Source organism: Polyergus mexicanus, unplaced genomic scaffold (genome assembly GCF_030449975.1).
Source record: "Polyergus mexicanus isolate NDT 795.1 unplaced genomic scaffold, iyPolMexi1.0 SCAF_9, whole genome shotgun sequence".
NCBI classification, from domain to species: domain Eukaryota; kingdom Metazoa; phylum Arthropoda; class Insecta; order Hymenoptera; family Formicidae; genus Polyergus; species Polyergus mexicanus.
In genome coordinates this window covers 8981743-8989120 of record NW_027223329.1, presented here as the reverse complement: position 1 = coordinate 8989120, position 7378 = coordinate 8981743, and the positions used below count along the sequence as shown (strand labels likewise).

The 7378-nt window shown below is 43.0% G+C and overlaps 1 long non-coding RNA gene across 1 annotated transcript in view; it reads left to right on the top strand.

Annotated features, from left to right (window-relative positions):
• Positions 1 to 197: 197 nt before the first annotated feature.
• LOC138936157 (uncharacterized) overlaps positions 198 to 7378 on the top strand; it is an 83377-nt gene continuing 76196 nt past the window's right edge. The window contains exon 1 of the long non-coding RNA XR_011447332.1: positions 198 to 260. This is a non-coding gene — a long non-coding RNA (uncharacterized lncRNA). The remainder of the gene's footprint in view (positions 261 to 7378) is intronic.

The window sequence follows — 7378 nt, the reverse complement described above, 5'->3', positions numbered from 1 at the left end:
AAGCAGTGGTATCAACGCAGAGTACTCTTGCTTTATATGCGACGACAAAGGGAGCGATTCTGGCTGCTCTCTCTTACAAAAACATGCCAAAACAACAGACTAAAAGTAAAAACATAAACTTGCGTTTTTTGTTCTACTACGGTATATAACGTGCTAGTGTTTACACGCGGTCGTCTCGTTATCATTCGCACGGTGAGATTCGAGCGAGAAACAGAGAGCAGCCAGAATCGCTCCCGTCTGTCGTCGCACATATAAAGCAAGTAAGAAATTATAAATTAAGTCTCGTTGTACGTGAATATACAATAAACTCCCACAGGCTAATTCGATTACGCTTATTTTGAGAACTCTATCGGTCCGAGACACTGTTAACGAGATACGATAATGCAATATATTCTAAGCTCGATGTAACGTATGTAATGGTTTATATCTCACAATCAGTTGGACGTTTGCTACGCGTGACTTGGCGCGATTGTGTGTCTCTTGATAGACATTGAGATTCGTTGCGCGAAAAAAGAAAAGATCGTCCACGCGACTTTCATTCGTGCGGAACCGAATTCGCGACGTTCGCTTTCCGTTCGTTTCATCGATCGCATCGATGCTCCTCCTTCTTTTCGTTATCGTCGATAAGAGGGGGACTTTCACGTAGGAACAATAGTAATTACAAGATGGGCCATTAAGGCAATGCATTTCTCCGCAGGTGCCTTTAGTCGAATCTCCCCTCCCCCTCTCCCTCCCCCTCCCACCCCGTGGCGCGACATTAGTGATGGCTATGAATGCCGATCAGGGACGTTCAAACTCTAATCAATTTTGGATAAATCGATGCATTCAGTCGAAAATGTTCTTCGCGATACAATTACAAACATGGATATAAAATCGATTTAGATTTCGAGATTTGATTTTTCGTTATCAACTCGAATTAACAAAATTTTCTCGGCGAACGTATAATTGTATCGAAATCAAGTCGAAATTAAGATCAGGGGTGGGATAAAATTTACAATTAGAGAGCGTGTGTTTCGTTCGCTCTACGAATGTGATTTATGTTTAACGATAAACTCGCGCTTCTTTTCTACGTATCGTTCGGGTAGCGCAAATAGCCCGTCGCAGTGTTAATAAATATAGAATCGATACGCGAGGAGAAACGTTTCTTCATCAGATTCGTATCCGTTGGCGGGATTATTCGCGCGCGTCGCTATCGCGGATTCTGCGCGCATCGGAGCCTCCACGAGCACGCTGAATCTATCGACGGATCTTTTTCCCCCGCGGCCGCTTCTATACACATTGCTACGCACTCGCGAGACGCGCATCTCGCGCAACAGTATCCAGAAGGTGATTCAGCGAATAGCCGACGAGTTTCGGAGAGAGGGGCAACGCCGTAGTCGGCGGCTTGTGAGTCTTGCGGGGCCTTAAGGGCCGTTTCTCGCGCATTGTTTCAGACCCCCGCAGGGCCGTAGCCGCGCGAGTCATCCGGGAGAATTAGTTCGTCCACGGGGGGTTCCTTGTTACGAAGGAGGCGCCCCTCCCCCACCTCCTTTTCCCCATCTAGCTCTTCCGCTCTCCCCTGCGCAACAACAACCGGCAGAGGAATCTCGATGCGTGCGACACGTGAGAAACTCATATGTGAGCCCCGAGTCTGAACGAATCGGATCGTGAATGCTCTTTGATATGCTATTATACAGTCACTCGCACAATCGATTCGGTTCTTCTTTCCTCCGTTATAGTTTACTTTGTTCCGCGTTCCTTTTCTTAAATTTCTAAGTAACATATATTATTCCTGATTTGAAATTATATATCAGAATTGCTCGATAATTCTTGTCATGTTTAATTCAATATGTTTAATTCGCGATCCGTTTGAAGAAGATAGTAATAGCAGAATTTTATTCCCGTAAATATTTTAAGCAAGTTTTACGAACTTTTGTTTGAATATTCGACGTTATATCTCAAAGTGAATCACCCGAATAAAATTTTTTTTTCAATTTATAAGAATTTTTACAGCTTTATCACGCTTCACGCGTTAAATCTCTCGATTGTCTTTCTTTTCTAATATTTGATTCATGTCGTGTGTTGTTCGATAATGAAAAATCGTCAGATCGCTCGCGATTGTGTTTTTTTTTTCCCCACGAAGTCAAGATATGCACCGTCTCGTTTTGCTTCTCAAAAATTGAGGAGGTACGATCTCCCGCGTAGCAGTTTGGACGACGGTGACATTTTTATTTCGTGGGACACTTCGGGAAGACGTGTCCTTGTATGAGAACGATACGCGCGAGATTTCTCTCCGTGTCATCTAAATTTATCTAATAATAAGAGAAAGATATTTCTCTCTCGCACGTATCAGTTCTTTATAAATTATATCCCAATAAATTCTTCAATTGTCGTACAGACGCGAATGGGCCTTCCTCCTCGTTACTCGTGCGAAACATTATTTAAATTTTACGATCCGCATTCGATATTTAATCGCTTTTGATATTTAATATTTATTATATTTATATTTAATATTTTAAACGTAATTTTATTTTTTATTTCTATATTCCATTACTCTAATCTAAATATCATTAAATAGATAAATTTCAGATTTAATTGTTTTCAATGCTAAACATACAGAAAGAATATAAAATATTATAAATATATATAAATCATCAACAGAGAGCAATGTTATCATGATTTACTCATTTTCCACAGATACATCAGTTACGAGATAATTTTTTATTCTTTTGTAATATTTAAAAATATTTTTTTGAAATATGAGAATTAAAAATTAATACACACTATTTTACTAATTGTAAGATTACCGTGAAAAATGTCGGGAAAAAAGTATGAACGACCAACGCGCGAGCGATAAAGTGCTCTCTCTCTCTCTCTCTCTGTCTAAAGTTTATATGTTATATCCGAAAGTGAGTTCTCTTCCATCTTACGTGGACCTGAAGACCGCAAGATTTCGAAGAACCTCGCACGCGGCGCAACCTCGCCTTGTCCGAGTTGTAATTTGACCATTTAGGCGCCGTCCCCCGCGGGGTAAGATGAGCTTCGACATATCCCAAAGTCATTCTTGTAAGAATGCCCGAGGACAAACGAATCGAGTATCATTGTCATGTAATTCGGGACAGATCGCGATGAGCTATCTCGCCGTTTCTCTCGTTTTACGCGCGTAGAGTTTCGTGACTCGAATATACGTGAAAGTGCCAAATGTATATTGTACAACCGAGAGCGATTTAACGCTACCTACGCGCAAAGAGAGATATAACGCTGTTGTTAATGCGGTGCATAGATAATAAGTCGAGGCTCGTTGTTTAATTTTAAACGTTGCGAAAACTGTCGAAGCCTGCCTCTCTTTTGACGGGCATACATCAATTTTCTATCACGGGTTCTCTCGCGAATAATTTATTCTCCCGTCATGTGGAGCATCTTGTATTTTGATGGGAACTTTTCAATCTTGGCTCGGTCCAACGTTTGCTTAACGAGAACGACGTAGAGAGCAGAAAGGAGAGATATACGCGTATGTATAGGTGTGCAACGTGTGTTGTAATTACGATTTGAAAACCGCATTTGGAAGGCCGTGCGAGGCGTGAACGACACGGATGAGGCGACATGATTTGGCGACACTCCCATTGCTCGAGAAAAGTCAGGGCGCACGTATGCATAATGCATCGACGTGTCGATGTTTATGCATTGTTTCGTTGCGAGATCTCGCAACTTCGCGTCTAACCGAACGTCGCGAATTGGAAGGACGTACCGTAAAAGGTCAGACGCGAACTCTTTTTCATCCCTCGCTCTGATAAACTCGTATGTGTTTCCAGATAAAGGTTCGCGCAATTTTTTAATTATTTAATGCAACGCGTACAATGTTTCGTTCTGCCCGAATATTAACCTAATCGATCCCAAAAGAGATTCGATTAGAGTCGCGTAACATTTAACCGCATTCCCGAGAATCGGCATTCGTGTGTAATCGACGACGAGATTGCGCTTAAAAAAAAAAAAAAAGAAAAATCATAACCGGAGGAGATGACAGATCTCTCGTCTCTTCTCGCGTCTCAACGTTTTGTGACTCTACGCACAGTCGTCTCACGGCTACGAGTGAAATTTTTATCCTTCGGCTCGGCAAGCTCGTCGGGATGATCGATCATTTCCCCGGATCCTGATCCTCTCCCGGCATTTCTTTTCTTCCAACTATGAACGTCTCTTGGAAGTTTTTCTTAACGAAGACGCCGCGGATACATAGAACGTGCGTGCAGAAGGGCGATTATACAATATAAGTACGCGCGATTCGGGGAGATCTCTCGCTTTCGAAATCGCTACGAGACGAGACCGTGACAGCGATTTAACATCTCGAATCCGTCGCTCCTCTTCTTCTTTTTCACGAGTATTCCCATCCCTTCCTCCGTCCGATCGATCCATCACTGTACTCGGCGGCAGCGACAACACGGTAGGGTAAGATGCTCGATGGAATCGAAATATATCATTTCGGCTACTGGTACCGTCATTATACAGTGTCGAATTTTTATCGAAGAAAAATCCGTCGGACAAGACGGGAAATCGTCATTCACAATGCACGGCTGATTAATTATCCCCCATCTCGAGAGACGATGGTGTTGCTACGACGCGAAATGCGTATGAATTTCGAATGCGTTATCGAGAGATGAGATATCAATCTCGTATGCATATATACAATACATATCGATTTTCGATTAACGACGAGAGAATTGAAAAGATGGACAATATAATCTACAATATATATCTTTTTCTTATCGTATCACAAGACATAACTGTCAGGGTGATTTTAAATATGATCAAACGATCGCGTCTTTCGCTGAAAGGTGAAAGATGCCCGTCTTTCGGCACGCTCTCCTGTCGATCGAAATGGAAACAGAGACACGCCGAAAAGGCAAACGACTTTGGGAACAACCCGCGGCAGGTATTTGTGGAACGCGCGCGCCTCTCTTCGGTTTGACTCTCGTTGCTGGCGCTTTATCGATAGAATGTAAGCAATCGGAGCAATCAATCGGCGTGGTAGCGATGTGGTGGAGACGCTGTGCTCACCCACCAGAACGTCCCTACCGGCTACCGGCTCCTTCCTCTACGGTCTACGATATGCCATCTTCTCTCTTCCTGGGTCTCTTTCTCTCTCGTCGAAGCAACGGACTCGATCTGATATCTCGAACCGCCTCCATCGACTATCACTCTCCCGCTCTCTCTTCTCGCTCCCCCATTTCTCTCCGTGTCCCACCGTTTGTATGTTCCGTTCGAGTTATTCCGGGGTCAAACTCCAGCCAGAGTCACGCGGTGATCTCCGAGGCATCGAGACCGATTCGGAAATCGTTCGTGCCTCCGCGGCAGAAACGAACGAGCACGCTCGTCGTGTTGAGATACGGTTATATCACAATTAAATCTTGAGATCGCAAGATCTATTTTTCATAATTCCCTAAAAAAAAAAAAAAAAAAAAAACGTGACAAATGAAAAGTTTATTAAATGTTCAAGTTCGATGTTGGATTTACAAGAAACTGTTTAAATGTTCAAATAAATCGTCGTTTTTATTCTTTATCCAAATTAAAGAATAATAATTGAAATTACAAATGAAAATATATTAAGGATAGATACTGGCTATTCTAAATAATTATAAATAATTAAGAAGCTTGATATTAATGGGCCGAATTATTAAACGCGTGCAACTGGAACGGTCTTGTCAGACATATTAAACAGTAATTTCCTTAAGAATCACATCCTTCGAGTTCTCGCTTCTTCTTGCCGCGTCAGAAGCGGAAACGCTTCGGGATATTTTAGGCATCTCCAATCGATGCTGAAGGCAAGAGGATGACGGGGGTGAGGGAGGGGAAAGGGCGCGCCAAAAAGTGGAATTTTCTCGAGATGTATCGAAGCTTCTCTCGGGAAGTTTGGGTTCTGGTCCCTCCGAGCCATCCATCGTTCGGGTGTCCGCTCGGCTCGTTAGCGATTCCGCATGAGTTGTCCCCCGTTGGCCGATCTCTTGTCCTTTTTAGTGGCAGTGGTCCTCGGCAGCGAGGCCGACCGGCCCGCTGGTCCTCTCGTCCTCTCCTGGACTCCTCTCGAGACTCGATCGCGACGTGACGCGAGACCACCCCATGAACCCGAAAGATATCCCCGTCTTTCATGCGACCCATCACGTTCCCCCGCGCTTCCTGTAGATTATTAGCCGCGTACCCTCTCCCGCAGGCGCTAACCGCGCGTAATTTTTCGTTCGAATGTGGGAAAAGATACCCGACGCCACATAAAAGATATTCGTCCGTCGTAAATCAGCGACATACCGGGTAATTCGGCGATGCTTTTGTCATACACGCGGGAAATAAAGTAAATAAAAAGATCACTCCTCCATCATTCTCAGCGCGTATCATAAATTATCGTGACGCGCGCACGCGGGAGATTGACCAGCGTTTATTTCATCAATAGAAATGTGTAGCTTCCGAGAAATCTGTATTATTCGAAGATTCTCGGATGTTGAAATTGAATGCTGTAGCAGTCTCTTTGCGGAAGATGATAGTTTCGATACGGAGTTTTACGCAGCAAAATTCTTTATGAAATTTATGAAACTATCACAAGACAGTATCTTTGGCAGGGATTTTCTTGCGTCTAGTATTTTCTTTTCATAAAAATTTTCAATCTCTATTCCCCAATCTTTTTCATGCGAAGCAGATTCTGAACTCTCGTACGATTCGTAGCAATTGAGTCAATCGTCATCGGTTATCGCGATAATATAGAGATTCTTTCCTTTCTCTTCTATTCCGACTGTGCTACTAGAAAGTAGTTTAATTTTCCAAATTTCCTCGCTAGTCCGCAGCTCGTTGGAAATAACAGCAAAATAAATTTGATTTCGTCCTGACGCGGCGCGTGTAGTACGTTACACGTGTCGGAGATGCGTTCGATATCGTCCTTCGTTCGGTATCGATTTCACGAAAGATCCTCCTTTCCTCGTATTCTCGAAGTATAATATCTCGTCTTTTCCTTTTTATCGACGAACCACCGAATTACCGATCTCTTCATCGATAACGAATCCTCGTCAAATATCGAAACGCGCAATGTAAGAGATTAGAGGATTTATACTTTATTTATCGAAAAAAAGTACGATTGTGCATAAAAGTTAAATATTACGCTATTCGTCGCGTTAAGAAAATCGATGAAAAGTTGGAAAACTTTTTGCAGGAAGATGGTCTTAAGTAATGATTAGCAAGAGAATTTCGTTTTATGATTAATTACAGATAGAGAGAATTGATTCTGCGATATTTCAAATAAAAATGATATATGTATCTATAGTGCGCTCGATTGAGCCGGCACGTCGCGGGGTAGGTTGCGATAATAAGGGTCGCCCCGAGAACGATAGTTCTTACCGATGCGACGGCGTTTTCTCCGGATAGT